General features: G+C 46.3%; 1 long non-coding RNA gene across 1 annotated transcript in view; it reads right to left on the reverse strand.

Moving 5' to 3' along the window:
- LOC133265658 (uncharacterized) overlaps positions 1 to 15,879 on the reverse strand; it is a 63,010-nt gene that overhangs the window by 23,944 nt on the left and 23,187 nt on the right. The gene's annotated exons all lie outside the window — the stretch shown is intronic.

Raw genomic sequence — 15,879 nt, forward strand, 5'->3', positions numbered from 1 at the left:
TAATTTTCTTTTCTTTCCTCTCTCCCCTCCCCCAGATGGGAAGCACTTAAGCTTATCTTCAGCTAAATAACTCAGGTCATAAAAGGTAATACCATGGGTAGCAGAATGTAAACAAACACATTCTACCTCAATAAACATGCTAATTTCCAGCTATAATATTCACAAGTAAAATATCCATCACACAGACCCTATTTGGCGAAGGCAGCAGCCCTCATCAGTCAATGAAGTAGGCTCCTGCCAGTTCACTGCGGGAGGCAAATAGTACAACTTAACTCACTTGATGATGCCCTTGGGGGAAAAACATGAGCCTCATAAATGAGTCTGGAAATGTGATAAAAGGATAATCTTGCATAAATGAGTCTATATCATCATTACCTGCACAAACAGAAGAGCGTGGAGATTGTTTGAATGATGTGACCACATTTAATATAAATTAAGGCAGGGAGTAACCACGCGCAGGGAGCGTTCGTGGTCTGACTTGTCCTGGTACATGCTGGGGATGGTGAAGCTCGGATGATTCCCCTGATCTCCGCTTTGTCCCCCACTGCCATGCACAGCCCTCCGAGCCTGCGAGCACCCACACTGTGGCGCTCAGCTGAGCCTGTTTGGGTGGGATGGCCAAAGATCCCAGGGGACTGAACCCATGGGGCCAGGGGCAGATCCAGCACTTTGCTCCTCCCGGCTCTCAGCCATACCTGGATGTGGCTTTATGTTCTGTCCAACCAGAGGATAAACAAATGACCTCCCAGAATGACATCAGTAAATGGAAATAACCCAAAAGCACCTTGCTATGGTGCTGAAACCCCTTAGAACAAGAGATGATACCCAATGGCTTTTGATACAGCCAAAAATACGTAATACAAGGGGGCATGACTTCATCTCCCCTGCATTTGCAAAGGCAACCCAGAGCTGCAGCGCTTCCCACAGCACCCTGGGCTCTGCTGACAATCACACCCACCAGTTACTTTGCTTAAATGCCTAAAAGAATACCCAAATAGGATTATTTTCCCAAAAGATGCAAAATCTTTTATTTCAGCTTTTCAAGCAAGAGCACTGATGTTGAGGAACATCCACTTCAGCTGAGTTTAAAAACAGGCTGCTTGGATCTTTCTCTGCTGTAACACTTGCCAGATAACATCACTTTGGGAAGGCTTTGAGTCCTCCTGGGTCAAACACTTGAGCAAAGGCAAAAAGAGGCGAGGAGAACTCAGTGCTCCTGCTCCCTCACTTAGCCTGGTCCATAGGACCTCCGTGCCTCAGTTTACCCAAATACCACAATGTTGAACTCACATGGGAACTCTGAGGGTTTCAAACATTTTGATTCATCTGCAAGCACAGCATTTGGAAGGATAAAGCCCCAAAGCCTTCAAACTATATAATCTGTTGTGCTTTATTTTACCCACCAAGTTAATCCCTTGGGTATCACAACCCATCCACACAGTGACAGTTTGCAGTGACCCCCCGGAGCTGCCAAACCCCTTTCACAAACACCAAGCACTCACTCGTCTTGTTTGGATCAGGCTCTGTGCAGTTTCAGTGCGTCTTTCAAAACAAAATAGACTGCAACTGGTCCCTAGATCAACAACCACGTGGCCGATTTAAGCAGCATTTGAAATGCTTGTTGAAAAGGCACAATTAAAAACACGATTCTTAATTATTTAGACTATATATTGATCTTACGGTTCCATCTGTTGTTAACTGCTACATAGTGTAAATGAAAATCCTTGCTCACATCAGACCTGTCAGATACCATCAGCCCGGGAAGTGTGTGCAGCTGTCATACAGGGATAGGGAAGAGGAGGTTTGATGCCTGGTTTGCAGGGTAAGGACCACTGCGATGCTCTGAGCTCTGCTGCTGGGAGGTGCAGGGAACAACCCTGTACTCCCAGACAGCCCCGAACCTTGCCCTGCAGCCACCCAGAGATGCAAACACAGGAGGACACATGCTGTCCCCTTTTTTCCTGCTGCCCAAAGCCCTTGCTCAGGTTAACCTGGCTGTTCCAGCACACCTTTGGTAACTGAACTCACCCAAGGACACACTTTCTCTGTTTTGGCTAATTCCCAGGCTGGGATAATGATGAACGTGGGTGTGTGTATACATGTATGTATTACCTGAAGCCACAGAGTTCAAAATACAGCAGAGAAGCCTGGAAAGCCCCTGAACTGCACAGCAGAGGAGCATGCCAGAGACAAAACGTCCTCTGTGCAGCATGTCATTGAGCATACTCCATTTCCAACCTCAACATCTCAACTCCCTTTCGCCTGGTGGGATATTCCTATTACAATATCCTTGTACAAATATAGTGCAAAATACTGATTCATAGAATTTTGTTTCCAGCTGCAAATGCAGCCATTCGTGTTTGCAGCTACAATCCCCCTTTTAATTATACAGTGCTACATCTGAGAAACTCAGAGGTCCTTTGAAATGAGATGCTAGGATTAAATGAGCTTCTATTTATAGATGATTCACACCTTTCTCCTTAAGAAATCCATATCTGCACTTGGAAATACCCATGACTGCTGAAGGACACCTCAGGTAGAGCCATCAGCTTGTCTCAGTTGAAGAACCTGAGACAATTTGGAGCAGCTGAGAAGCTTCACATAGTCAATGAGCAGCCACCATGGTACTGGGAAATGCTGTGGGTTAATGCAAACTGAAGCCCCAAGGAAGCAGATGGAGCAGTTGCTTAGGGGTTAATTTTTTTGGTTAAGTGGCTATTTGTGGTCTTGGAAAGAAAAAAGAAGTCAATAAAATAGAAGAGCAGAAATCTTAGTTGCGAGTTTTGGCTGAGAAACAAGATGCCTGCGCCAAGAAGTGACACATTTAAGCTGGTGTGTAATTTTGATCTACATGTTTAAAATATTTTCCTCCGTTCTGTAAATTGAGTGTTTGAATGGGGTGGAGGGAGGGAAAGTACATTGTCATTATTGAAAACATACATTTCTAATCACGACAACTTTGGTCCGTAAAATATGTTGGCTGAAAGAGCTGTGTTAAATAATAGGGGGTGGAAAACATGACTCACAAGTGCTGTGGATGTATAGCACTGGGAAGGCTAAAATGAAATGTTAACACCAGTCTCCTGAGGAGGTGGAGGCTTTGAAATGAAAGCCCAGCAGCTGGTGGAGCAGCACGGGCAGGGGCAGCCATGTGGGGTTAACCTGCTGGCCTGCAGAAGAGCTTTCGTTGCTACTGTGGATGCTTTGGTGACCTTGGTTGCATCTGCAGCAGTGGGATCCCTCCCCAGATATCAAAAGGACATGGAGCTGTTGGAGGCAGTCCAGAAGAGGCCATGAAGAGATGCTGCGAGGGCTGGAGCAGCTCTGCTCTGGAGCCAGGCTGAGAGAGCTGGGCTGGGTCAGCCTGGAGAAGAGAAGGCTCCTTAAGGGGAGACATTAGAGCAGCTCCAGTGACTAAAAGGGATCCAGGAAACCTGGAGAGGGGCTTTGGACAAGGGCCTGTAGGGACACGCCAAGAGGAATGGCTTTAACCTGCCAGAGGGGAGACTGAGATGAGCTCTTAGCTCTTCCCTGTGAGGGTGCTGAGGCGCTGGCACAGGGTGCCCAGAGAAGCTGTGGCTGCCCCATCCCTGGCAGTGTTCAAGGCCAGGTTGGACACAGGGGCTTGGAGCAAGCTGCTCTAGTGGAAGGGGTCCCTGCCCGTGGCAGGGGTTGAGACTGGATGAGCTTTAAGGTCCCTTCTAACCCTAAGCACTTCTTGATTCTACCCCATCCACTCAGCACACAAAGATCACGGTCATGGAATGAGGATGGCAGACAGCATCATAACACACACCCAAGGAGAGGCGCTTGGTAAATGACCCGAGCAAAAAGAAACCATACAGACCTACCCCTTGCTATTAATTACTATATAATCATGCAAGCTGCACAGCCAGCCATCAGGGTGACACTCTTCTGAGTCACTCTTTTAGAGGAGAAAATAAGGTTTTCACTTTCTACTTCCGGAAGACTCCCATGTCAGTGGTATTGGCACGGATGTTAACTCAAAGGCAGTGGGGACACCCGGATGGTGACCTGGCCGTGTGCCACTGTGGCCACTGCCCAGTCCCTCCCAGGATGCTAATCACAACAGCGACAGAGCTGAGCCTTGCACCAAACCCAGAATAATTTCAGTCAAGCACCGAGAAATTTTCTTACAATAAGTAACTGCTTGCAACACTGAGTCCTGCTGAAATGGGATTAAAAATGCTGTTCTGTCATCCTTTATAAATCTGCAGCAGCTTTTACCAGCCTTTTAATTCCTCACATGATGAGCCAAAGCATGTGAAAGGAGAACTGCTCATTCTTTGTCCTGGGCACTCCCCAGTGCTAATTCTCACTTGCTTAATCAGGACCATTTGGGCAGGGTGTTATGTGCTGTTTCTTTATCTGGTCTCAGGGTAGAGGGAGTTCTGGTTCATGCACTTTGCAGATGATGGGTTACTGCAGCATCCTCCTCAGGCTGGCCATGGGCTACCGGAATGCAAGAGCTGAAGACAACGATCTGTCTTCATCACCCCTTTGTGTTTCAAGGGATTCTGCCACTTGCTGTTAATGGATCAAAAAGATTTGTCCAGCCCCTTCCCCTCTTTGAGTTTTCTATTTGTGCCAACCCCAGTGATCCTGATGCTGAATTAAAGTGGGGAGACTGGTATCATGAAGAGCAATCCTGTAGCAAGCAGGTCAGCTTTTACCATCCTATCTTCCCATTACAGAGGTATCCATGTGCCAGCCGTGCCCTGCAGCTGCAGACACCTGGACACCAAAATACATGTCTCTGTCTCTCTCAAACTCTCCCTGTACTTTGCCTTGGTTTCCCAGCAAGGCTGCACGCTTGCTTTTGCTGGGATATCAGTCCAGTTTGCTGGATTAAAGACAAGACCAAGTGGAAATTTCATTTTTGCCAGCCGGACTTTCCAGCAGTGACTGCAGTGGCTGTAGGGCCTGATAAATATCCTGCTTTCTAATCAATGCATTAGGAAACCAACCCTTCTCCTTGTATTCAATGTGTATAGCTTGTCTTTGCATCAGATACCTTTTCTGATTTCATTTTATGCTGAAGGATATTTATGTATTTAAAAAAAATGACCTTGTCTCACACTATCTTCCATTTATGATGCCCTTTGTATGCCTGCAACTTCATCTAACCAGGTTCCACCATCACTTTTGGAGGGCCACAGGGTGCAGGTCTATGCTGTCTGATGTGACAGGATGGAGATTGCTAGATCCAACCCAAACACACCATTTGGATCAGGATCCCAAGCTGAATCTTGCCACTTGGGCCCATCTCTAATTTTATTATTTCCGTTGAAATAAATTATGGACTTAATTGGAATTTCTGATTTGATCCATCTACTATATGCATAAATATCCCTCAGCAGTTATTTTTCCCCTTGCCCATAGCTCATTATATTTTCCTATCTTGGGATCTTTTTTTTTTTTATAGCAATTTCATCCCATCTGCTCGGGAAAGTCCTTCAGGAAATGAAGGCTCCGCTTCCTTCCCTGCTCTCAGGGATGAGGGCACGCTGGGATGAGGCAGATTCCCAAGCAAACACCCGCCCTGGCTCCTTCTCATGCACAGACACTATTAATTACCATGTAAATGACTCTCTGCAAAACTTCACCCCATTCTCACAAGCAGCCCAGGAAGCTGGTGCACTCCTCTTTGCAGCTGCATCTCCAAGTTTGCTCCATGCTTTAAGGCATGTGCTGATCTGTGCAGAGATATTGTTACTTTGGGTACCTAAATACCAATCTTCTCACTCTGCTTTGTTCTAGGAGCCTCAAACTCTCTATCTTGGTTACATTGAGCACTTGAGTTCTAAAATCCCATTTCATGGGTTTTATAAAAGACTTCCCTGTGTGTTAGGAAGCTGACAATACAAGGCAGAGGGTGGTAGGGTTAAAGAGGCCAATGGACAACACAGCCTTTAAAATAGCCTTAATTACCAGTTGTCTCATTCATTCAAATCCCCTTTCTGAAGAAGTACCCCTGGGTCAGGGATGGACCATGACTGTGCTTCTCTCTGCCACTGTGCACCAAGCCCCACATGGCCACAGCTCAATGCATGTGTACAGCAAGTTATAACCCTAGTAACTGTAAAAAGCACCACTTATTGCACTCAGAATATCTGACCTCCTTTCTTGCAGAGGTTTCTCCAGCCTCAGCTCTTGGAGTCCTCACATCCCTAAAATCCTCCCTCATCTCATCACCTCATCAACACACTGGGTCCTCTGCCCATCTCAGACCTCCCCAGATCTGGCAAGAATTTAGAAAACGTACCCATGGAGGCTTCAGCCTTAAATTTGACCTCCCAGAGCATCACTCCTGCTATCCCTTAATGCATTGGCACGAACCATGACTAATGCTGTGCTCCACGTCCCCAGGCAACCTGCCTGGGTGCCCTGTACCCAGTGCACAACCCCATTGAAGAGCTATGTGGAGCCAGAGCAGAGACTGTGTTCACTTTTTCTAGAATGCCTCATCCCCCAAACCCGCAGTTTTGGTTGGAACCTCTACTTTCTGCTGTTGCTGTAACAACACTAATTGCCCCCCTTCAACCACCAGCAGCACGCAGAGCCAGCTAGAGGCAGTTTTTGGCTGAGCACACATGTAACAGCTCAGGCTCGCCAGCAGATTTGCCTTGTACAAACTATTCATTACAACCTATCGTGTATGTTTTACAGAGGCAAAATTCCAGCTGTCGTAGCTGAGAAGTGTAGGAACAGGTCGGGAGACTTTCCTTTTCACAAATACATTACAATAATGGAGATGAAGGAATTCCAACAGACCCACACTTCTCAGTCTTTAATCTTGATGCAGAGCTCTTCTGGAGACCTTCCTGGGTATCTGGTGTTTCTGTCATTTTTCTTAATGAAAAATTAGCGAGCATAAGGAATAACTTGTCAAAATATAGGGGAGCGTTTCATGCATGACATATTTTCGCAGACGCTGGAACAGCAAGAGAAGCCAAAACAAATAACGAGAAGTATTTTCATTGCCTAAAGTTGAATATGATTAGGATAAACTGCAGCCACATTTCTAGGAGAAATTTATGTGCTGGCAATAATCAGGCAATTTCAGCTCACAAACCACCGCCCCTTTTCCAAATGGAAATCAAATTAATTAGTACATTTTCCCCCCTCAGAACAATCTTTTACGCAAAGCTAATCCCCAGCCCCGCTCTACTTGGAGATTAAATGAGCTCCCTGATGCTGCTGACGGTGGTTCAAGGCATCTCCCCCTTGGTCCTGGCTGACATTTGCTCACTTCTCCTTTTTCTTGTGAACCAGACCACATTGTGGCTAAACTTGACCTAGAAAGCACCAGCATGGAAGGCTAGGGAGGGTTCCTTGACTCAGGAGGAGACAGGAAAAGCTGCTCCAAGCTACTTGAGCAGCTTTGAGCAAAAACCTTTGACCATCATTAGGTCTTCTTAATGCATTTTACTCCTTGTTATTTACTTGCAATAACTCAAATAGTCCCAGGCCCTGTTAGGGAGTGAGGAAACTGAGGCAGAGTCATTTGCATCGCTCACATTGACCTAAGATCCCTGGGGCTACTCCTATAGTGAGTGCAGTACTGCTGTGCTGGCACCTTGCAATTCCATGCTCTGGTGAGATGGGCAAGTCAGCTAAAACCTAATTCTGCAGCTGGCAGAATCAAGCCTGGCTGCTATACCTCAGCCAGGTTCCTGCAGTCAGTAATTCATCTGAGAGGAAGAAATATGATGTAACCCTTCAACAAAAGCTGAAACCTTCAGGAAGCTCCAGCACATGGCCAGCTTTAGCATCTGCACCATTGCTTTTGCAGCAATCATTTGATGGCTGTGCTCTGAAAAGCCCATATATAAACAAGTCCAAGGCTTTTAAAACTAAGGATCATTAGTGCTATTTTATGCTAGCCTAACCTTATTGATTTTCCCATCCTATTACTCCCCTTCCATGACCCTGAAGCATAAACAAGGAAATCATCATGAGGACTGCTCATATGCCCTGATTGCCCAGTACGGGTCACGTAATTGCTGCACCACCATGGCTGCATGCTCATCATACAGGACTGAAAATGCTTATCAACAGGTTTCCTTTGTTAGTTCCAATCCCTATATTAACATCTTCCCTTTCCAGTAGGGATGCTTTGGGCCTGAAGTAAGCTCCAGGAATGCTCCCACCTTACCACATGAAGAAACATCCAACCACCCCTTCTCAACTAGCGCTGGCTTCTCTTTGCATTTCCATGTACTGCAGAGAAGGGTGTAGACCTCTCTAGGACCAGCACATTTAGACCCATTAGCAAGAAGAGAAAATGGTTGGCACTTCACATTGATTTTCATGGAAACTAGAGGCACATGATCTCTTGCCAGCATGACCAAAGCTGCTGGCAGCAACCAAGGCCCAGCTGCACACCCTTGTTAAGCCACGAATTGTACAGGTGGGGTGCAATGGTCTCACCAGCTCCCCAGGATGGGCATTTCAGTCCAGTGTTGCCAAAACTGCTGCCGAGTGATGGGCAGCTCAGACCCCTAATTAATTAGTTTCTGATTAACTTCCCGTGCTTACAGAAACCTTCAAATCAGCACTAAATTAGATTACCAAGATAAGGTTTATTATGTTTTCTTGGGTTCTTCATTTAGAGCTGACAGAGGAGCCTTTGTTTCAGACTGGAAGTGCTGCAGAGACACGGGGTATCACACACAAGTGCCTCCTACACCAGGTCCCACCGCAATCCATCATGAAGGACTCCACCAACACCTACAGGCACTTGCCTGGTCCTTTGATTGCCAGCTTGAAGGCTCTCCCAGTGCCCTTATGAGTGGCACTTTTGCAGGTCAACAGCTGGCTCTGCCTATTGAAGCAAATGCTTTTGAACTCACTTTCTCTCTTAATTGTTATTTCTTGTTTCTTGGGAAGAGGAGCACGCCGTGTAGAGGAGCACAGCACAGTCCGGCTGATTGATGTCCTTCTTTTTAAGCGTTGGGTGCTAGTTTAGTAACTAAGGATCCACCATGCTCATAAAATTTCAACACAGCCAAGCATGATAGTGCCATCTGCTACTAGTTTGACAAGACAGCACTTTATAGCAGTCGGCAGCAGTGAGGTACCACACTCGGTTATTAACTCCAGCAGCGGCTGTTAAAAGGGCAGTTGGGGTTGGGGAAGGCAGAGCCCAAATGGGTTTCTCCCTCGGCCCTTGAAGGACATCACTTGGTCCCAATGGCTTTGGTGGTCATGGAGCTGCTTTCTAAACAGAGCGTTTCTGCAGAGGGAACACAGGGCTGGAGTCAGGAGTAAGAGCTCAGGATAACACACCCAGACAGAAAGATTGATTGTAATTGTGTAAGATAGCCCTTAGCTCACCCATGATTATAATTACATTAAATTGCTATTTAATGGTTTTCACATCATCTTTGACAGTAGGTTATTTTTGTAATCTTTATTTAAAATAAACTCCTCTTTTTTTGTGTGTGTGTCTCATTGCTGAAACCCTTCTCTGCTTCCTTTTTGCTCAGTGCATTAGGAAATCAGTTTGTCTTCATTATCCCCAGACTCCTGTATCATTTCATTATTACCACAAGATTAGAAAATAAGTAGCTCCCCCAAAAGGGCTTCTGGGTGAACAAACTTTCTGGTTAGAGTAAAATGAAGTGTAGCCTTTTCCCAATGCTATCCACATGCCACAGCCTGTCGGTTCCTAATGTTACTCTGTCAAAACAGCAAGAAAATCTGGGCTTGAAATATCCTTCCCCCATCTTCAGCAGAGCCATTGCAGCAGGGGTTTTGAAGGGAGATCTGACTGCTCTCAGGGCAGAAACAAAATCCAGACCAACAAGTGAGAAACACAACTAATATTTCATCTCCAAAACTGTATCAATGGCTGGGTGCTGTAAACCATCATTGCTGGTGAAGAGCAAACCAAATGGATACACAGATCAACCTGAGCAGAGACACTATGCTCTAGCTATCCCTGGACCTCAGGACTTGGGTTTTGGCTAAAGCCTATCTCTAAATCCACCACTGGTCACAAATGTGTTTATATCTGTCTAAACCAAAACAGGAGGTGAAAAACCTCTGTATGGATTCAGCAGTGGGAGCTGCTGAGCTGGAGGAGTTGAAACATCCTCATGAGGTGCTGCATCCCCAGCAGCATCCCTGCACTTGCTCAACTGTACCATATTGTCACCTGCTTTGGACCAGACTTGTCTCTCAAACAAATGAGTACTTACGGTTCAAGGGTTTTAGCCCCTAATTCCTATTAAAAAAAAGTTAGATTTGACTACTAATTTTCTTTTAAAAACTTGCAAAAAACTATTTTGAGTGATTCCCTGCTATGACCACACAGTCAAGCATCTCTGCAATAAGCATGTAACACTCGAATATCACAAGCAGCTTCTGAAAACAAGACCTATGTACCTGAATCTTCACCCCCCAAACACAACTGAAGAAAACTAACAGTGCATTCAGCAGCCTCTGGGGTGGATTATCTGAATTAAGCACTGTCTGTGGCTACCCAAAAGCCACAGCAAATGCTTGGGTTGGAGCAGGCGGTGCTGGGAGGAATAACCAACTTCCCTCGCCAGAACAAGGTTCCCATGGTGGAAGCTTTTCCCCTCGGTGAGTAACAAAAGAAGTCAGAAGGAAGGGCTTGCAACTGGGATCTTGTGGCTGGGGTATTTTACACCAGGAGAAAAGGCGGTGTGGTGATGTTCAGCTCATCCGGAGCTCCCACATCCCAAATCCCCATGGTGAAATCACCATGGGATTGCTCCAGCAGGAGGAGGGTGATGTGCAGGACTGCAGAGGGGACCAAATCCACCCCCTCCGATGCAGGAGAAGTTACCTAATGAAGTCCTGTGACCTGGCCCTCTCCCTTATTGTCCCACATAAACCGCTCTCGTGTTGTTTAAACACTCTGCTGTCAAAACCTGATGGTTCTGGGACAGAAATGACCTCGCAGAGACACGCGGCTGGAAAACTCAGCTCGGGCAGCTTGTGTAATTAACGGTCCTGTTCCCAGAGAGAGACAATGATGAATCTCTGTGTGCTGGGCGCAGTGGGCAGGCCTAATTCAGCAAACCCAGTCACACTTGTCACCCACACTTCGAGCTGTATCAACAAGCTGGCTGGCCTAATGAGCCCAGCTTCAACAGAAAATGACCTCATATGGGGCAGGACCCCAGCCCTGAATTTGCTCTTTGTTGTTGCAGCCGCCTCCCTCCGACACGGCGGACTCGCAGCGTAATCCCCTGGTATCCCCTTGCTCTTATGTGTATTTTATATCGATGAGAAATAGGCTTTGTTTGTGCAGCTCAGGGCATGTTTAAATTGCTGGGCTACTCTATGAACAGTTTATCCAGCCAGATGGAAAAAACAGCGTTTCCACCTTTATGGAAATGTGTGGGACACACGCACCTCTCTCTTTTCAAGCTAATGATTAATTTATCACTTCTTAAGGGTTTTTTCCATCCCCACCCCCCTGCCCCCCAAATGTGATGGAGTAATTAGCAAGGCTTTTTCCTAACTAAGCCCCACTGACATTTCTCTATGCACACTTACCAAGAATAATTGAGCAGAGAAATACCTGAGATACCAGCAGAAGGCATGGAAAAAAATTATTAACCTGGAAGGAGTAAGGTCCTTAAATATTTCTAAACCCTGTTTTCATTCCAGAATGCTTATCGAACCATGAGCACTGGCCAAAAGTAACAAGAGACCTGCTTAGAACCAAGAAGAGCAACCCCAAGCCATCATGCTATGCATTTGCCTGATGCACCTATACTTTATTGCTCCTCACCTCAGCTGGATTTGTCTCTCAGCTCCTCTGGTAGGTCTATAACATCCCCTCTTATCAGTGTTACATCTGACATCTCAATCCACACCACGAGCAAATCTACCATGAAACGATACAGTGGAGAGAAGAAAGCAGGGAAGGAGCCATATGGCTTTGCATCCACCAGTAAAAACCAAATGCAGCCACAACCCTCCCTCTACATAAAGCAATATGCTAAACAATGGCAAATGAACTGATGTGGGCTCAGTTTTAGGTGGGATTTAACATGTGTTTGCCTCTTTTCTCCAAGTTCTGGGAGGCCGACACAGACCCGCAGCTGCAGTAGTGGACTACAGCTTGAGAGCTGCTAATTCAGGAGGTGGAACATGCTCACCCCAACCAAAGCAATACAAATTGAAGGTCAAGCCAGATATAAGTCATGGCTGATTAAAAAAGCCCCACTATTACTTAAGATGGGTTAATATGAGCTGTATACTCAGTAGGGAAAGAAAGGATCCTGTAGCTGTGACCCTGAGCCCTTCTCTACACAGAGCCTCAGGAGAGGAGCAGCTACAGGCTTATGGTTGGAAACCCCAAAATATTTCTCTCTAAGGCACGACAAGAAGCAGGTCCCTTGGGAACTTGTGGTTCAACACTAGTTCACTGAAACAGATAAGCCTCCATGTAATACGTGGTTCAAGTGATTAACATCTGACATAACTGTGCTGGGTTGGAAAGCGTCCGATCTGCAAACAAAGCATGCGGTTTGTGTTCTGTGTTAATGTGGCACTTGGACATTTGTCTCTTCACTGTGTGTTGTTTCATATGTCTGGCACGATGCATCTGAGCTGCAGAAAACCCACTGTCACTGCGAGGTCACCCGCTGTACACTTCTTTTAGCCTACTGACTTTGTATCATGAAAGTCATTAGGGTAATACAAAAGATAAGGTTTCAGTCAACGTATTTGTCCTCAGACCTAATGAAAACACAGTAGTGTTACATTTATAGCTCCAGAAACCACAGTCTCAAATTCTATATGCCCTGGAGAGACCTTATCTGCAGCCCAGGAAACAAAGATAAAGATCACATTTAGATATTAACTTCCCCTTGTGCAGGGTCTCTTGCTGCTGTTGAGTTTTCTGCTCAGCCCAAGGATGCTGGTGCTCTGTGGCCATGGGATTATCACACCAAAGGGGGTTATTGAGGGGCTGCAGTGGCTCTACCATCAGCCATCATGGCAAAACCTTGGGTACGTCCTACCAGATTTGTCAGGGAGACCTCCCAGCCACCACTGCTGTCTTTGAGGAGTTATGATTTCCATGCAAATATATCCATAGAGAGAAAAAAAAGCCTCTGGTAAGGGAGCCATCACCTGAGACCTAACCCTGGACCAAATCTGGCAGCAGCTACAATGCTTACAGGTCATTCACCCCCACCTGGGCTCTCCTCTTCCTCACACATGCTTCTCATCAAGCATCATCCTGCCTGCACGTTGAGCAGTGCCCAACAGCTCCACTTTGCTTTTCGCTTCTAAACTTAACACCCCTGCAGGTTACTTAAGGTAATATTCCTATGTAGGCAGGGATTTGCTTAATACTGCTCCTACTGTTAAAATGCACAGATGTTTATTTATCTTCCAGTAGCATCAAGAAGAGGAAAACTCAGAGGCACAGAGTAAGTTAAATCTTTTTTGCTGGAAGCAAAAGGGAACAGAAAGGAATTGAATTCATACCGCAGAACAGCAGGATGGGCTTACATCCACCCACACTGGTGTACATGGAAAGGGCATCCTCAGAGAAACCCTTTGTCATTCTGTGACCTCCTGTAGGTTTTGGAGTGATATTACCTAGTCACTCAGAGACAGCTGCGCTGCCTGTGTAAATCATAGGATCATTTACTTTGGAAAAGATCCACCAAGTACAACCATAAACCCAGCACTGCCAAGTCTACCGCTAAACCATGTCCCTGAGCACATCTACACGCCTGCCAAATCCCTCTAGGGATGGTGACTCCACCGCTTCCCTGGGCAGCCTGTTCCAATGCTTGACAACCTCTTCCATGAAGAAGGTTTTCCTAATATCCAGTCGGAACTTCCCTTAGCACAACTTAAAGCCATTTCTTCCCATCCTAAATCATTGTTTCACTTCCTTTCTTTGTAGTGTGAACTAGAAGACATCCAGACAAATTCTGCGTAAGAGGAGAGTGAAACAAAGCCACTCATGGTTTAACTCCAGATACATGAACATGTAGTACACGTGTGCAGAGCAAGAGAGGACGCAGAGAACAGCCCAAGGGCTGGATGCCTCATCCCAGCCACTGCAGATCTCCCCAAACTGGCATGATAAGCCTGAGAACCACCAAGGACCTTGTTGCGGTTTACAGAATTCTTACCCAAGCATCCACCAGACAAAGAACACACGAGTGCTCCCAAATCTGCTGCTTACACTCATCTTCGTCTCTATCCCTTGGCATGGTTTATAACCCAACATCAGGAACTGCCCATTGAAATCCCTGTGTGCTCAGTGCAGACCAGCAACACAGAGCTGCACTGAGGAGAAACCATAGGCAGCATCAAGACTTCAGGTGGTACCAAGGCACGTCCTGAAGGCAAGTCAACAAGCTCAGTGCTGCTTTTCATGAAGTACATGTAATTAAAAGATACATGTTTGGCAAATGCCCCTGTTCCCTAAGCCTGGGGACTGTTGTGGGCTGTTGTGGGCACAGCAGATCCCCACCATGTGGGTGGATTTGTTCACTGGTTTCATGCTGGTTTTGTTTTATCTACAAGGGTCCATTAAGCAAACAAGACTTTGACTGAATTTTGCTTATGGGGCTCTATGAGGCTTGGAGCCCTCTGGACTTGGCTCTGACACTGCCCAGGATTGCTTCAAATGCATCCCTGGCTCACACCTTCCAGCTGCACTGCCTCAATATTTCCCTTTAGAACCCATACCTGGAGGCTCCCTGGCAGCACTGGAGCTGAAACAAACCTCATACTCTCTTTTCTCCTTGGCTGCAAACTGGAAGCAATCACAGCTGCTGCCATCACCCATTAGCAAGATCCCAAACAGCCAGACCCATGGATCAGCTCCTCCAGCTCGCATGGAGCCCCATGCCGAGAAGGCCACAGGAGACAGAACAGTTTTCACTGTTCACCTGCCATGCAGCGAGGCTGTCAAGGCGGGGAAAAATGAGGATTTGCATCTTGGCTGGGGCCTTCCCGCTGTCACTTGGTTTGGCTTTCGAGTTCGACAGCTTCTTGTATTTCCACGAGCTTGGCATGGCTCGTGCTGTGACCTGATCTACAGCTCCACAGGAACAAAAACAGGATTCGCAGGCTTGCCATGCATGCTCTCCATCACCCCTTAAAAACCAACAGGGCCTTTTCCCAGTACATTACACCGTTTCACAAGGGATCATGATACGGTATCAGCTTGTCTACAAGTGAAAACTCTAATACAATACATCTAAACATCCAAATTCAGCTATGCAAAGCTTTCTTAAAGGCCTTTGATTTGCAGGAGAGATGTGTTACAGCTGAAACCTGAAGGATGCTGAGTGCAGCAGGATGAAAACACAGGATTCCCATGTGGTAGCATGAAACTGCTGTACAAGGCTGGCTTGAAAGGGTTGCAGAAAGGTTTCCTGTGTGAAAGAAGAGGCTTTGTGCCCTGCCAGCTTCATCCCCAGATGCACAAAACCAGAGATCAGTGTGAGAAACCAAAAGCAAATATTTCAAATAATACCTTTTGCAGGTAAGTTGTGACACAGTATTTAAAACCAAGGCTGTGTATTAGGAGAGATGCTGTTTCCCCACGCCGGGGTGGTACCCAGAGAACTGAGTCAGGAGAAAGCAGCAGCAGGCTGCATCTCATCTTCCTCCAATCCCTGTACCAGTGATTTAACAATCATGTGGCACAATGGCTGTTTCATTCAATACACACTGTTCAGCTTAGAGTCAATGCATCTGTTACTTTACCGTGGTATCTCTCTTTGCATTCATAATAATTATGGCATAGAAATCTAGGGACAACTTAAAACACATTTTTCCATGGACAGTGGCACTGATGGAGCAGGGCTTCCTAAGCCTCCTTGCCATCCTAAGGGA

Source organism: Pezoporus flaviventris, unplaced genomic scaffold, assembly GCF_033815535.1.
Source record: "Pezoporus flaviventris isolate CSIRO_AGI_PZ_B2104156 unplaced genomic scaffold, CSIRO_AGI_Pfla_v1 ptg000006l, whole genome shotgun sequence".
In the NCBI taxonomy this organism is placed as follows: Eukaryota; Metazoa; Chordata; class Aves; order Psittaciformes; family Psittacidae; genus Pezoporus; species Pezoporus flaviventris.